A 16,520-nucleotide genomic window follows, 5' to 3' on the forward strand; every position below is an offset into this window, starting at 1 on the left:
TTTACATGCTAAATCTGGCAAGTGGAGCAAGGTTTACCCTCGGTAACACTAATCGCTTCTTCTCTTGTCTCCCTTCCCTGATGGTACAGGCCAAGCTCTCAGCACCGTGTCTAGCACTGTTAATCATTTTTGTTATCACTGTATTCTGCAGCTATTCCTGCCATAGTCCTTGTAACACTTTAACACTTTATAACCCTCATGTGGTTTGACTTTGACTTCTCTATCAGTCTGCAAGTCTCACGTCAGGAGAAACCATGTCTTTATACCTTAGCAACTGGATATTGTTCATGCTTAATACATGTTGAATGAGAAAAAGAAGGAAAGAAAGACACTTGCACGATAGATAGCTGATAGAAGAAGTAATCTAGAGAGACTACTGGAGCTACAAAATTAATAGTGTTTTTTAGTTTGTTTTGGCATCTGACAGTCTTGGGTTTCAAATCGCAGGTCCACCACTGACTACCCATGTGATCTGGGACACAGTTGTCTGTCATCTTCGAGATTCTAGTTCCTTATGTGTGAAACGGGGATAATATGTTTCTCCAGCACTATGAGATTGTTCTTGCCTAGGCCACATAGAGAAGGATCAGTCCAGGTGCCCTTGGCAATTTCCAGGGGGCTTCCATATGTACGGCCCTTCACCTGCCTTTAGCCAATTCACCACATTTATATGGTGTGGGGTGGCAGCGGACTGATCCTCAGAGGGTCATTTCCTAGAAAAACAGAAGCTGCCTTTTAAGGCACCCTTACTTTTCCCCTTTACCCATTTTAGGAGAAAATCTTCATAGATTATAAACTTTTCTTGCTCTTCTGTCTTTTTCCGTCTTCTCACATTTGCATTTCTTTTCTTTTTTTTTTTTAGATTTATTTATTTATTTTTGAGAGAGAGGGAGGGAGAGCATTGAGCAGGGGGAGGGGTGGAAGGGGAGGGAGAGAGAATCCTCAAGCAGATTCCGTGCTGATCGTGGAGCCTGAGGCGGGGCTCCATCCCAGGACCCTGAGATCATGACCTGAGCTGAAATCAGGAGTCAGACACTTAACCCACCGAGCCACGCAGGTGCCCCTCACACTTGCATTTCTTTTGAATTTTTTTCCTTTAATGAGCAGTGATGGGCCTCCCTGCTTGTGTGAGAAAGGAAGGCCTAGAGGTTGGAGTTTGTCTAGCTCCCTCATCTGGGGGAGCCCTCTCTCAGTGTGTGGGTTTGTCCCTGGGGTGAACATCCTGCCTTCCAAAACATTTTGGACAGAATGTAAACATTTTTGGTGGTGCAGAATTATCATTGTGGACTGTGGCTTTGAAGAGACCTAGGACTTTGAGATAATTGGGGGGGGGGGGCGCAGAGCAAGATGGCGGAGGAGTAGGAGACCTGGATTTCGTCTTGTCTCAGGAATTCAGCTGGATAGGGATCAAACCATTCTGAACACCTACAAACTCAACAGGAGATTGAAGAAAAGAATAGCAACAACTCTCTGAACTGAAGAGACCTAGGACTTTGAGATTTTGACTGAAAAATCAATTTGTAATAGGAGGAGAAAGAAAATTTCCCTGCTTAACTGAGCAGGATTTACTGTAGTTTAATCAGAGACTTTAACTCCCTTCACTAAAGAAAGACTTTCACCCAAGAGCAGGTGGTCAGTAGGTAATGCAGCACCTTAGCTCAAAGAGACAGATTGTCAGAACACAATCAGCATCATACAGAAGGATCCCAGTTTGAAGAGGGATGACTGTGCTCTGGGCACTAAATTTGCCTTGAATCTCCCACCAATGCAGAAAGTTTAGTCCAGAGGGAAATGGTTAAGATCTGTGGGCTCTCAAGAAACTCTCTAGGTCCAACTCCCAGCTTTGCCTCTCACTAGCTGCAGTATCTTAGGAAAGATGCTTAACTGCATAAGGAAGATTAGAATAATAATAGTACCTACCACATAGGGTTGTTGTAAGGATTAAATGAGATAATGCACATAGCAAGCATGGTGCAGAAACATTTAATAAGTATTAACCTTTATGATTCTCATAAAGAAAATTTAGTAACTAGTAGAGCCAAGGTTGGACTCCAAGTCCCACTTTTCCCCCCCAATTTTGCCACAGGGCCACTGCCAAAGGAGAGAGGGAAAGTGGGGGAATTGGGGGACATCAATGGGATCCTGCAAAATTATATCTCTAGTTAGAAGTTTCACCAGTCAATTAGTTAGGATGTAGGTTCTGCTGCTAAAACCCAAAATATCAGTGGCTTAAACAAGACAAGTTTATATTCTTATCAAGAATCAGACCAAGCATAAGCAGTATAAGATGATATGGTAGCTCCATTGTCTCAGTGACCAGACTCTTTCTATTTCTCTGTCATCCTAAATATGTGGCTATTTGTCCCAGCTCCAGGCACGGTGTCCATACCCAAGCCAGCAGATGGTGAGAATGGGGCGCATCAGACTTCCTTTCAAAGGACATGACCCGGATGTTGTCCATATCACTTCCATGCACACCCTATTGGCCATACTCAACTGAAAGGGAAGATGTCAAAATCTAGTCTTTGTTTTGAGCAGTCTTGTGTTCAGCTATTATACTAAAATAGAAAAGGAAGAATTGTTATTGGAAGCTTAGGTGAAACAGTTCTTTCAATTGATTTATTACCATTGTCTTGCTTCAAAGCTAAATTGATAACCCTTTCCACTCCCATTCTAGATATGCTGCAATCTATTTAGTTACCAGTAGAGTAAATGGGTCTATTTATTTCATCATTAAATATTCTAGACCGCAAGGATTCTTGGATTCCCCTTTTATCATGCTTTTACTACCTTTTATTTTCTCTCTCATTGCCAGGCTATCCATTGGCATTTTCCTTGGCTGCCAGTCCAGCCATTGGAGGCTCTCCCCTCCCGTGCCTGCCTGGTCCTTCCCTTTCCATACACACTTATATGTTTGACATTTGTACTTTTTAATTTCTAGATAGAGTTATTTGTAATGCAAAAGGAAACTGGATTGAGTGAAGGTTAAGTCATCACAACTTTTGTGCTAAGTCCATGGTGGCTATTGGTTAGTGCTTCTTGCTTACTTCCTGGTTCTCAGTGATGTTAGAATAGCTGAGATTGCTAAGTAAGCAAGGAGTCCTGGTATTAGAAGAAGAGAGGAGATGTAAGGAGACCCCTGATGGGGGTGAATGAAGCAATCAGAAAACAGCACCATCTAGGGAATTTTGCCAGGATTAAAAAAAAATAGTACTTAAGAATAGAAAGATGAGGCAGATAAGAAATACAGGAGGAATAAATATGGGAAAGGCCAACAAATATCCAGAGATCAAAAGCAGCTTTCTTAAACTTAAGAAAAATAGAGTTCCTGAATGTGGATGTCTGGAGTGACCCTCGCTACCAGGTTTTGTTCTAATGTGAAGCACAATCTGGGGGCGGGGAAGGGTCTCCAGTTTGTTAAGATTGTGGTTGAATTCATGTTGGGGAACTCAGGATCTGGAGCTAGTGCACAGTTCATCACCCTGAAAGCTGAAAAGAAGGCCATTGAGATGCAGGTCACCCAGGACTCTGGCAAGGAATAATCAGGGAGCTGAATGCTGGTCTTCTCGCAGGCCATTCTAATCACTGATCCTCTTTGTAACGGTCAATTTACATGTTAGAAGATCTAAAAAGCAGGAAGTGTAGAAATGGGCTTTGAATTTTCTTCCTTAGAGTTTGTTTCCAATTAATCTTTCTGAGACAAGAATTGCAATCCACTGCAAACTGTTTTGAAGCTTTTAAGAGCAGGTTTTGCTGCTTCAGACAAGATGCTAACATATTAAAAAGGAGGAAAACAGCTTAGTGTTTGGTTGGCTACCTTCCCCCCAAATATGAAAGCCACCTCTCCATATCAGTAAAAGGGTAAGACAGAAATTTCATGTATGGTGGACTTTGGCATCTGTCTAAGAATCTTAGAATCACAAGGTTGGAGAGGACTGCCCAGATTTTTTAGAAATGAAAAGACTGAGGCCCAGAGAGGCTAAGTCATTCTCAGAAAGTTGCTCAGCAAATGCGTGGTAGCGCAGGAACTAATCTCCTGATCCTCCACCAAACCCTACTGCCACTTCTTCTCAGAATGTATTTATAATGAAGAAAAAAGGGTGGCATCCTAAGCCTGATTAGTTTCTTTGAAATTTCTCTAAAAAGCCTATATTTTCTGAGTGGAACGGTTTTGTGTTCAAAGAGAAACAGTGCAACCCAGAGAAGCTGCCCTTGATCCTACGTGGAGGCAGTTGGCTATGATCTCAAAGGCAATAACAGGATGTTTCCTGCCGGAGTCTTTCTTACCTCTCTTGCCTCTGGCCTCAAAACTCTCCTATTATTATTTCCTGAAGCAAAGATATTTAACAGATGGTGGTTTCTCCTTCACACTGTGGTTAAAATGCAAACATTAACTGGGAAGAAAACCTCCTATAATTATCAGTTATTGATATTCACCATCAGTGGTTTCAACCTTTTGTGGGATCATAGAGGTATTTCAGAATCTGATGAAATCTGTGGCTCTTTTCTCCAGAAAATGCACAAGCAAAACTGTTATATCTTTGGGTCTCCACTGCCCTCTGAAACCCGTCTTGACAACCAGGTAAAGGACCCCCTGTTTTTAAGTAAATTAGCTTGTCCTCATAGCTGGCTGGTCTTAACAAGCAGAGCCTAATGGGCATGGAACTAAGTTTCCATGGGAGAAAAGAACCCAGAAGGAGCTTCCCCGAAGGAGTGAGAAGCCAAGATGGAGTCCTGGGCAAGCTCGAGGGAAGGGGACAAAGGAGAAAAAACAAAGAAAAGGGTTCTCAGGGAAGTTTGGAGGGAAGCCAAAGATAAACTTCTCAACTTCATTGCCTTGTCTAGGGTTGGCATAATTATGATTTTCAGACTTATTTAACTTACTTAGCTGACCTCTGTGATTATCCTAAAGTCACACATCTTCCTGAAATCCTTCCCCAATACACTGACTCTCAAAGGCAGCCCTGTGCTAGGGAATAAGATATCTAGCCGAGAGCTGAGTCCTTGTTTCCTGGCATCTTGCCATTTTATGCTGCTCATGGATCTTTTGGATCCCTAAAAGAGGTGGGAAGTCCTTGCAATAAACTATGGGGAGATGATACATCACTAAAACCCAGACAGGATCTTGGCAAGCTCACCAGGTAGTGATGTATTGATAAACATCAAAAGAAGTCATGAATTCCAAGAAAGAAAGTGATTTAGAGTAACTCCAGTGAGTCAGATTTTTTTTTTTTTTTTTAGATAGAAGGTGATTTGTGCTGCTCGGCAGGGCATGGTTGAGAAATGTGTTCAGGCTCCTCTGAGCAGTGGGAAGCCACAGAGAAGGACCCAAGCTGTCAGGACATATATGTGCCCTGGAGTGCCTAGCAGTTTCAAAGAAGTGAGTCTGGGATGAAGCTTGGGTGCTAAACAGACATTTCAAAAACTGTGAAAAGTTACAGCAAGTCATGGGCCACTTATCAGGACACCACTAATGCCATTTCAATGGGCAGGTTCTCACAGACTGGGAATCCTTATGGGAAGAAAGGGAGAATGTGGGAATCCCAGTTAAAAGCAGCTGGGATATAGGACTGGATATTGGGAATCCAGGTGACTGGATGCATCTGGTCAGAATTGTTTAAGAGAATTTATGTTCTATAATCTGTCCTGCCTAATGGGTAGCCAATAGTCCCATGTGGCTATTAATACTGGAAATGTAGCTAGTGCAACCAAGAAGGACAAAAATCTACTTTCACAAAGTGATCCTTCCTGTGAGGACATAGATAGTTGGGACAGACCATTGCTCCCATGATAACATGGAAACAAAAGTAGATAAACAAAACAAAACAAAAACTCATACTAAAAAAGACATTAGAAAGCTGTGGACAGGAATAAATCCAAGGGAATCAAATTCCAGAAAGGGACGAGTCCTTCATAGGTGAGAAGAGATGGTGGGGGTGGTGGGGGTGAGGGAGGTGGGGGTGGAGGGGTGGGTGCCTAGGCACATTTGCAAGTTGGTGTATGGCAGGAGGAACATCAGACAGCCATGCACAGAGGGGCTCTGCAAGGCAATGAAAAGTTCCCCAAATTCTGCATGCAGAGAATTCTGTAACATCTGAAAAGCGTATCTCACTCTAGAGACACTTGAGGAGGTCACAGTCATTGTTAAAGACCTGTGTTCTATCTAAGGAACATGAAAGGGATGTGTCTTCCAATGAGTGACATTTCAAGGTCAATGAAACATAGCAGTGGTCATGGCTTTTTTCTCCTCCAAGATCCAACTAAGGCTTTTTTCTTACTTCTTGAGACAAAACTTTGAGAAAATGATTTGATAGATTTTGTGGCACAAATACAATGGAATATAAAATAGCCACTAAAATTCTCATTAGAATATTTTTATGGTCTAATTGTTTATGATAAAATGTTAAATGAAAATATAACACAAAATGGGACTATTTCTTGAGTAAAGTTATGTAAAAAAAATTATATACACATGGAAGGCAATCTGGAAAAATATGCCAAACATTATTAGAGGGGCAGAATGATTTCAACACAGTCATATCAGTGTGTGTGTATATATACATATATGTATGCATACATATGTATATTATATATGTTATGTTTCAGTAAAAAGCTTCTTTGAAAAAAATTTAAATTGCAATTAGACATTGGAGGGTACCGAGTGTGCTGCTGGGAAGAGAGAGCACGTAAACAATGGTGCCCGGGGCAGGGGGGGCAGTGTGCAAGGCATGGTCCTGGGCTGGCAGTTCCCCCAGTCCCACCAGGAGGACCTCCATCAGCACTCTGGATGAGCTCAGCTGGACCAAGGGTAGGAGACTACATAATTTTGTCATTTGTCACCTGTGGTCATCAGCCAAGCCCTATGAGAAAAGAGTATGTGTCCAGGCTCTGACCCAACATCCCAAAGGCTTGCAGGCAAGCCGACCTCAGTAGAAGGCAGCAGAAAATGGGTAGAGGGCTTGTCACTGCTTGAGGTACTCATGGTGAAGACAACACTCTCAGGAGAGACAAGTGTCCCACGTGTCACAGCAAAGGAACATTACAGCTTTGCCTTTGTCCATCAAAGTGGAAATGAAAGAGAAGAAAGCAGGCAAGTTAGTTAAAGCAACAATCCATAACATCGACCATCAATGACAAATATGTATCAAGCACATATTTTGTGTCCGGTACTTTCTAGGCACTGGATCATCCCATAACTGATCAGTGTTCTGTGGTCCTCTTCTTCCAGGATCAGAATAATACCATCTGGTATGATTCCTAGTTATCTTCCTACCACAATAGCATTACAGTGCCTACCACATGGGAGGCAATCAAAAAATACTTTTGAATGACTGACTAAATAAATAACACCTTGAATAATTTATTAATGAGCCTGGCCTTGTACTATCTCTCAATGTCTAAGGGGAGGGCATGGTGGCCACCTCCTTACCATGATGCTGCTCCTGCTTACCAGGCCCTGCCTCCAGGCTTGGCCCAGAGAAGACGAGGCTTCTGGATCAGAGCCCCTACACCGTCTCCACTGGGAAAGCCTGCTGTGCTGAGGGTGGAACTTTCCTCCTCCGCTCCCTATCCTTCCCGGCAAAGTTAGCACAGACATTTTTATTTAGACCTTGGTTGGTGTTTTATAGTTTCAAACACAAGACCCAAGCAAGTCTCCTACACGTTCATGTGGCCATTAATAGAGCTTTTCAAAAATATTCCTGTTTTGTTGCTGTTGTTATTCTTAAGGTTTTAGGGTTGTTTTTGTAGCATAATCTAACTGATCCAGACACATATGTGTTTCTGTGCATAAATATATGTATGTATATATAAATATATACACTATTTTTGTATGTATGTATATTATACATATTAGTGTGTGCATGTGTATACACTACTTACTATCAGCTAGTAAATTTTTTTACTAAACTTTTTTAATTAATTTTTTTTCTTACTATCCACTGAATCTAAACTATCCTTTTTGCCTGATCATTATTTACCTCTGCTTAGACACAAATACCACCACAAGGATCAGACTCTCCCAACTGGCAAGAGCAAGAACATGTGTCTACACAGATCTCTAATCAACTAACATACATCACACATTTAGCGCATCTTAGGGCTCACCACAGCCTTTTAGAACTCAAAGGCAGTTATAGTTTTTGTGCTTATTTGCATTTCTTTTGCATCCTCCACATAGTATGTTCTTAAGATTCATGTGAATTCCAGTGGTGTTGGGAAAATTGGACAGCCACATGCAGAAGAATGAAACTGGACCACTTCCTTATATCATACACAAAAATAGACTCAAAATGGATGAAAGACCTAAATGTGAGACAAGAATCCATCAAATCCTAGAGGAGAACACAGGCAGCAACCTCTCTGACCTTGGCCACAGCAACTTCTTGCTAGACATATTTCCAAAGGCAAGGGAAACAAAGGCAAAAGTGAACTATTGGGACTTCACCAAGATAAAAAGGTTTTGCACAGCAAAGGAAACAGTCGATAAAACCAAAAGATAACTGACAGAATGGGAGAAGATATTTGCAAATATCTTATCAGATAAAGGGCTAGTATCCAAAATCTATAAAGAACTTACCAACTCAACACCTAAAGAACAAATGATCCAATCAAAAAATGGGCAGAAGACATGAACAGACATTTGTGCAAAGAAGACATACAAATGGCCAACAGACATATGAAAAAGTGCTCAACATGACTCAGCATCAGGGAAATACAAATGAAAACCACAATGAGATATGACCTCACACCAGTCAGAATGGCTAAGATTAACAAGTCAGGAAAGGACAGATGTTGGCGAGGATGCAGAGAAAGAGGAAATGTCTCACACTGTTGGTGGGAATGAAAGCTGGTATAGCCACTCTGGAAAATAGTATGGAGGTTCCTCAGAAAGTTGAAAATAGAGCCACCCTATGACCCAGCAGTTGTACTACTAGGGATTTACCCCAAAGATACAAATATAGTGATCCGAAGGGGCACCTGCACCCCAATGTTTATAGCAGCAATGTCCACAATAGCCAAATTATGGAAAGAGTCCAGATGTCCATTGACAGATGAATGGGTAAAGAAGATGTGGCATATATTTACAATGGAATACTACTCAGCCATCAAAAAAGTGAAATCTTGTCATTTGCAATGACGTGAATGGAACTAGAGGGTATTACGCTAAGCGAAATAAGTCAATCAGAGAAAGAATTATCATATGATCTCACTCATATGTGGAATTTAAAAAACAAAACAGAGGATCATAAGGGAAGGGAGGGAAAAACAAAACAAGATGAAATCAGAGAGGGAGACAAAGCATAAGACACTTGTAATCATGGGAAACAAACTGAGGGTTGCTGGAGGGCAGGGCAGTGGGGGGATCGGGTAACTGGGTGATAGACATTAAGGAGGGCACGTGATATAAGGAGCACTGGGTATACAACAATATATATACATATATACATTGTGTGTGTGTGTATATATATACATACACAATATATATACAACTGATGAATCACTGAACTCTACCTCTGAAACTAATAATACACTACATGTTAACTAAATAAATTTAAATACAAAAATAAATTTAAAAAAATTTTAAAAAGATGGAACAACAACAACAAAAAAGATTCATGTGAATTCCATTCCCTGATTTCTCTTCCTTTTCCCTCCTGGTCTTAAGACATTAGGAGAGCAGTCAATCAGTACATTCAAATTCACTTGTACAGTTAATTCTTAATTATCGAGCATGAGAAGAGGTATGGATTACCCCATACACAGTGGAATATTATTCAGCCTTAAAGAAAGAGGGAAATTCTACCATTTGCGACCACATGAATGGACCTGGAGGACATTATGCTAAGTGACATAAGCCAGACAGAGAAAAACAAATACTGCAATCTAACTTTTATGTGGAATCTAAGAAACTCATAGAATTGTGGTTGCCAGGGGCTGGAGGGGAGGGTGAGAGCGACTGTGCATATAAGGGCAAAATCCTGGGAATTGGCAGAGCAACAAGATACAAGGAGTTTGGGGCCCTGACCAGCTGGAGAGGAGCCACCATACCAGCTCCAACTTCTATGTGACAGAGAAATGAATTTTTATCTAGTGTAACCATTATTACTTTGGGTCTCCATTATAAGCATCTGATTCTGTCCTAACTAAGAGGTCTTGAAAGTGACGTGGGAGAAGTTTCCCTGGGGGATAAATATCCTCCACAAGATGTAAAGACTCATAGTTTTAAGAGAATCAATTTCTGGATGCTCAGAATGTCCTAACAATGATGATGATGATGATAATATTTACTCAAATTTAGCAATTAACTATGTTCCAGCACTCAATACTAATTCATTTAACATATCTTAACTCATACATATTCTTTCCTAAAATAAATCTGTCTTAGAACATGCTGTGGTTAAAGCTGGTTCCCTCTCTCACTCGCCTCCCACAAATGCCCTTCTCCTGCTTTAAGGAAGAGATGCAACTGTCCATTTCAAATCTTATAATGAGACCTTGTCCTTGAGCTGTGTTTTGCAACCTTTTTCTCATCATGGTCTCTTAAGGAGACTTCTAGACATTTTTTCCCCAATCATTCCCATCATAAAATTTTAATTCCACAGATGTATTCCATATATCTGTTCATGTACTATATGCATATCTGTACTTTGTACATAAAAAGAGTAAGACTTTTTATCCCTCAGGAACCAATTTTTGCCCACATCAAGAAGGCATGTCCTAGAATATAAAAACCTGTAGGCCACCAAGGGACTATTTGAAATACTGGTGTTCATGTGAGAAATTAAATGACTCTGATTTCACACTGATTCTTTTGCAACTCATATAATTTCGGAATCTTTGCTTCAAAAAATTCAAGAATGTAACAAGTTGTCAGCTGATAAAGAGTTCAAAGGATTGAATGACATTGCCATAACAAAACCCCTTCCATTTCTATATAATTATTCATATGAATAAGATTTATCAGGACTTTCGCATATAAAAATGGAATACATTAATATAATGGGACTGAATGCTGGCTCATTCTAAGGTTAAGTATTGTCTATCAACAGAAATGATTAGAATAACTCCTATTCATTTAGAGCTGCACTTCCAATAAAATTCACTTTTTTATATTTAATGATTTGTAATATATTTATGTTGGTTTTACCAAAATTACAGTGATAACTAAATTCATAAGATATCTTTCAACTCTTAAGATCCTTCTGGTCATAGGAAATTATAAAGAGCACATTAAATGCTAGACTTGACATACATCCATATATCTACATCTAAACATATCTCTATAGGTGTACTTATATATAGTAGAGAAAGAAAGTATGATGGAATGGTCAATAAAAGACTATAAGAATAAAAATATAATAGGATAAAATTGTATGGAGGAAGTCAGATGGAAGTATGAGTCCAAAAGGAAAATGAATTGCTATAAAATTTCTGACTGTTAAGGAAGGACTTGTTCATATATAGTTTATATAAATGAATGGATGATGCTGAATACCAAATTGTAATACCTTCTAGATTTCCTTTAGTACATTTAAAGAGTCATGTAACAGTTCAGTTAAAAATGTCAAAATATACAGTATGCCAGAAAGTACATACTTTGCAATGATTTGAACTCATGATGAAAAATGTTAGATGTCTACTTAGAAATGAGTGAGGTTTCCTGAGATTAAGAATTCCTCAAATCAGTGAGATCCTAAGATACATGTCTTTTTCTGATTGACTTAGGGAAAAATGAAGCGGGGGGAATCGGAGGGGGAGACGAACCATGAGAGACCATGGACTCTGAGAAACAAACTGAGGGTTCTAGAGGGGAGGTGGGTGGGGGGATGGGTTAGCCTGGTGATGGGTATTAAGGAGGGTATGTACTGCATGGAGCACTGGGTGTTATATGCAAACAATGAATCATGGAACACTACATCAAAAACTAAGGATGTATGGTGATTAACATGACGTAATAAAATTAAAAAAATGAAAAGAAAAGAAATGAGTGAGGTTGCTTTAAAGTTTATTTTGAGGGATGCCAAGCAAAACAATTGAGGATTACAACCTGTTACATACGGTTTGAGTCTGACCAGCAAGCCACTAAGAGAGGAGCAGAGGTTGTCCCCATCCCAATTCTGGTTGCTCATTCTAGCAACTGAGAATGAGCCTGAGCTTACACAATGGGCAGGAAATGGTCCTCTGCATGAGGGGTTCAAAGGAGCAGAGTCTGGGAGTCAGGTTACTGCTGGCTGTGTGGCTTCCTCCTTCCTTGCTGCCTGGCGTCAAGTGGTGAACAGTAGCCCAAAGCTACAGACTCCAGCCTTCTCCATGCTCTGAAGCCCTCTCCTCCACCAAAGGCCTCCAGCTGCCAGGTGGCTGCCTATCACTAAATTCCCTGCGACTCCCTTGCCCCACTCCAACTGTTTTCAGCTCTTACTACACTGACCTCTTTCTCCAAAAATGTGGTCCACCTGTCTAGAATCACCTGGAATGCCCATCAAAGTGCAGGGATTTTGGTCTCACAACAGACCTATTGTATTGGCATCTCTGCAGGTGTGACCTGGGATTCCACATGATTAACTCTTCAGTGTAAGATTTACTTCTTTGCCTCAGTTCCTTTTGTCCAGCAAATGATGGTAAGTTTCTTTGCTTAGGACAGGAATTTGAGGTTGAGAGTTTGGACTTAAAACACTAGCAAATGGAGACATGGATCCAAATGAATTTCAGCCTGCTTTATTCTTGGACGACTAGCAGATATTGGGGACTTCTTGGCTTTAACCTGAAAGAGCAGGAAGAAAAGAATAATGTTCAGAGCAACATAAAATGCATTTTCAAAAAAAAAAAAAGAAAAAAGAAAAAAAAGGAACAGGAAAATCACAAAGCAAGCTGTCTTCTAATCTGATTCTTAGGACCATGACATTGGACCAATGTGTAATACTGACAAAAGAGCAGATGGTTTCCAGCACTGTACCTAACGCAGAGTTGGATGCCATCCCAGTCCTGGGGGTTGAATCAGAGTTTGAACTAGACCAACGCAATTATAAGCAGAGGCCAAGAATGGGTGCTCTGTTCAGGGGAAGCTTAGGAAGGAACCGGGTGCTTTGGGGTTTGTATTTAGCAGAGTCAGATTCAAAGCCAGCTGATTCTGGGAGGGAGCCTGAAAGAAAGGCCCCATGAAGAACAGAGCTGGGCAGATGGATCCCTTTGATGGCACTGAAAGGGGTTTACCTCAAGAGTCTGGTAAAATGGAGCAGGGCAAACTCAGGATCTTTCTCCAATTTTCTACTTTTAAAATCCAGCAACTGTCTCTGAGTTAGAATGTTCAAATTCTCTGATCAGCTACTTAGGCCACGTTTGAAATGCAAGCCACGACCCTTGATTTTTCCTAAGTTTACTACCTGGTGCCTTGTGGCATGGGCCATCAGAGCGATGTTTTCAATTATTTAAAATATTCAGGCAATGCAAAAATGTTTGCTTTGTGCCAGACCCAACAAGCTTGGCTTACTTCTTGTAGCACAGAAGACTCACCTCTTTGTGCTATTAAGAAGGGAAAAATCAATCCCAGTAGGAGCCCTACAAGAATGGGACAAAAACTGGAGGAATTTAAAAAAGTTTTTTTGTTGAGTAGTTCCAGCTTTGGGGAGGGTGGAATTCTCAGAAACAACTATTGTCTGGACTACAGAGGAGTTTTAAACTTTTTTGGAGCATTATCATTGCTTCTTTGATTTCACAACACTCTCTTCTCTATTACCACCTTGTTTTTATAATAATTTGGTGAATTAAAATAGTTTATTTTGGGAAATCAGGGAAGAATTTCGTGATGCTTCTGGGGGTGAAATGGAAACCCTTGTGGTCAATAGAACCAGGACTGAGAATTGCTACTCTTCAGCTGGAAGTATCTGAGAGTGGTCTCTAAGGGTTCTGAGAGTCTTCAGCCTTGGACCTTTGTAAGGTAATACTTTGGTTTCTAGCACACATAAACAATTTGTTTCCAGTCTTTTTTTTTTTGGTATATCACTTGCACAGGCAACATTTTTTCCATTTATTATATTGACTTAAGATTGTTTTAACCCACCAAAGCAAATGGGTAGACACAGATATCTGCTGCAATGTTTTATTTTTCTTGTTTGTTATTCATGTCATTCCCTTACTCGCTTTAAGAACACTCATTGTTTTCCTCCTATTTGTCCTTGTCAGTCTGAATCACTTTTGCCTTGTTAGATCATGCATTCATTTATTCAGTTGATAGATACGTATGGAGCACTATCACGTTCTCAGAAATGGACGAAGCTGAGGATAGAGGCAAATGTGTTTCCTACACTCCAGAAGCTCCCATTCCACCGGAGTTCTCACCATGTTTCTCTCAGGACCTCTATATAGACCTCCAGTGAGATGACATTCTCCTGCTTCTCTGTCACCGAGGCCTGGTGGGGGCACTTCTTGGCCTCTACTTTTCTATTCTGGCTATTTTTCCAAGGACCAGAGGCAATGCCCTTTGGCCCTTTCCTTTCTCCACCAGGGGAGAGGCTAGAGGCTTCTTCACAGGCTTTTTTACCTGACTCACAGGGGGGCCACGGAAGAAGAGTTCTCCTGGAATGCTTGGAAGCTGATGAAGTACGCTACATAAACAAAAGAGATCATAGTTACCTACCTGGGGGAGATGGAGGTGTCTTGACTACAGCCGAGTAGATATATCTGTCCTTGGGTGTTTCGCTGCAATCCTGGGGATTATTGAACAAATCTCCCTTCGTGAGAGCAGCTGTAAATCAAAGAACGTAAGGCCTTCATGACACAAGAGCGATAACTCTGCATTACCAAATGGATTTGAAAACATCCAGGCTCAACTCGCAATGTGAGGAGCTCCAGCCAGTCAGCCTGGTGCCACATGTTTGTGGGTCTGCTGGCTTCAGAGTCCTCACCCTCAGCTCAGCTCTCCTCTCCTAGCCTAGAGGGAAGGGACTCACTTGGCCGACTTGATGAATGTCTTTCCTTTTTCAGGTGTGGAGAGTTGAGTCTATTATAATGTTCAGCTCATTGCACACTTTAATCATTGTCGGTACATGGCCCCTTTTGTTTGTTTGGTGTTTGTTTTCTCCTTCTATCCTCATTCTCTACTCCCACTCCTCTTCCTCTGTACGTATTTGTTCTTACAAACTGTATCATGCTTGGTCTGCATGTGTTTTCCTCAGCTTTTAATTATAACCACATTCAAACCTAGTGGGAAGTTGAGTGGCCATGAATTTGCCTATACCTGCCACCTAGAATCAAACATTTCCTACCATTTTGCTGTTTAACTCCATATAAGTGTTGAAAGTAAGTTGTAGATATTGTAAGCCACCCCTTCTTCTAAAAATAAGGCCATTCTCCTACAGAAAGAAAAGATGATTTCACACCTTATTAATTATATAATTTATTTTTAAAATTTTATTTTATTATGTTAATCACCATACATTACATCATTAGTTTTTGATGTAGTGTTCCATGATTCGTTGTTTGTGTATAACACCCAGTGTTCCATGCAGTACGTGCCCTCTTTGATACCCATCACCAGGCTAACCCATCCCCCCACGCCCCTCCCCTCTAGAACCCTCAGTTTGTTTCTCAGAGTCCATAGTCTCTCCTGGTTCGTCTCTCCCTCCGATTTCCCCCCCTTCATTTAATCTAATATCCAGTCTATCTTCAAATTTCCCTAATTACTAAAAATGTTTATAGTTTTTTTAAAATCAGAATTTGATCAATGTTTACACATGGTATCTGATTAAATCTTTTTCACCTCTTCTACTCTAGAATGGCCCCCCTCTTTTAAAAATAACATGGACTTTTTGAAGAGATGTGCTCATTTGTCTTGCAGAATATCCTCCATTCTGGATTTGTCTGATAGTTTTCTCAACGTGTTTTATTTGTTCCTTTATGCTTTGTATTTCTTGTCAATGAGAAGTTGGATCTAAAGACTTGATTAGCTTCAGGCTGAAGTTCTGGCAAGCAAACTTCATGGGTGATTTTGTGTGCTTAGTATCACATCCTGTCAGAGGCTCATAATTTCAAAACAGTCAGTTATCTGACTATAATGTTAAATTTGATCTTTTGGTTAAAGTGATGACTACCAGATCTTTGCATTGTAAAAAGTACAGTTTACGCTTTGCAAATTAACAAGAAATATGTGGGGATGATACTTCTGTGCACTTGCACATCCTGGTCTCCAATAACCTCTCCCTTAATAACGTTAGCATCCATCAGTGATTCTTGTTGGAATAAATTATCTTATTGGCAATTGTATAATTGTGATATTCTACTGCCATGATCCTTGCTACACTTATTAGCTGGAATTATTCTATAAAGCAGAGCTTTTCTTCATTGACTGTGGATAAACTCATGTCTACTACTTCATAAAAAGTTAGAATAAGATACTCAATTATTTCCCTGTAACAACCAGCTCTTGGAGTAATGGGTTAATGTAATAGGCACCTCCAAAGATGAAAAACAAGATTTTTCCTCTTTCTCTTTTTATTTTACTTCATAATTTGAATGTCCTATAT

General features: G+C 40.4%; 1 protein-coding gene and 1 long non-coding RNA gene across 11 annotated transcripts in view; one reads left to right on the top strand and one right to left on the bottom strand.

Annotated features, from left to right (window-relative positions):
- Positions 1-16,520, top strand: part of RANBP3L (RAN binding protein 3 like) — a 291,046-nt gene that overhangs the window by 85,434 nt on the left and 189,092 nt on the right. The gene's annotated exons all lie outside the window — the stretch shown is intronic.
- LOC135365445 (uncharacterized) overlaps positions 12,630-16,520 on the bottom strand; it is a 44,416-nt gene continuing 40,525 nt past the window's right edge. For all 4 annotated transcript variants that reach the window (XR_010413326.1, XR_010413328.1, XR_010413325.1 and 1 more), the window contains 2 exons: positions 14,636-14,743; positions 12,630-12,763 (listed from right to left, as the gene is read on the bottom strand). This is a non-coding gene — a long non-coding RNA (uncharacterized LOC135365445). The remainder of the gene's footprint in view (positions 12,764-14,635; positions 14,744-16,520) is intronic.

Source organism: Mirounga angustirostris, unplaced genomic scaffold (assembly GCF_029215605.1).
Source record: "Mirounga angustirostris isolate CCGP_5_RB_7025 unplaced genomic scaffold, mMirAng1.0.hap1 SCAF_7, whole genome shotgun sequence".
In the NCBI taxonomy this organism is placed as follows: domain Eukaryota; kingdom Metazoa; phylum Chordata; class Mammalia; order Carnivora; family Phocidae; genus Mirounga; species Mirounga angustirostris.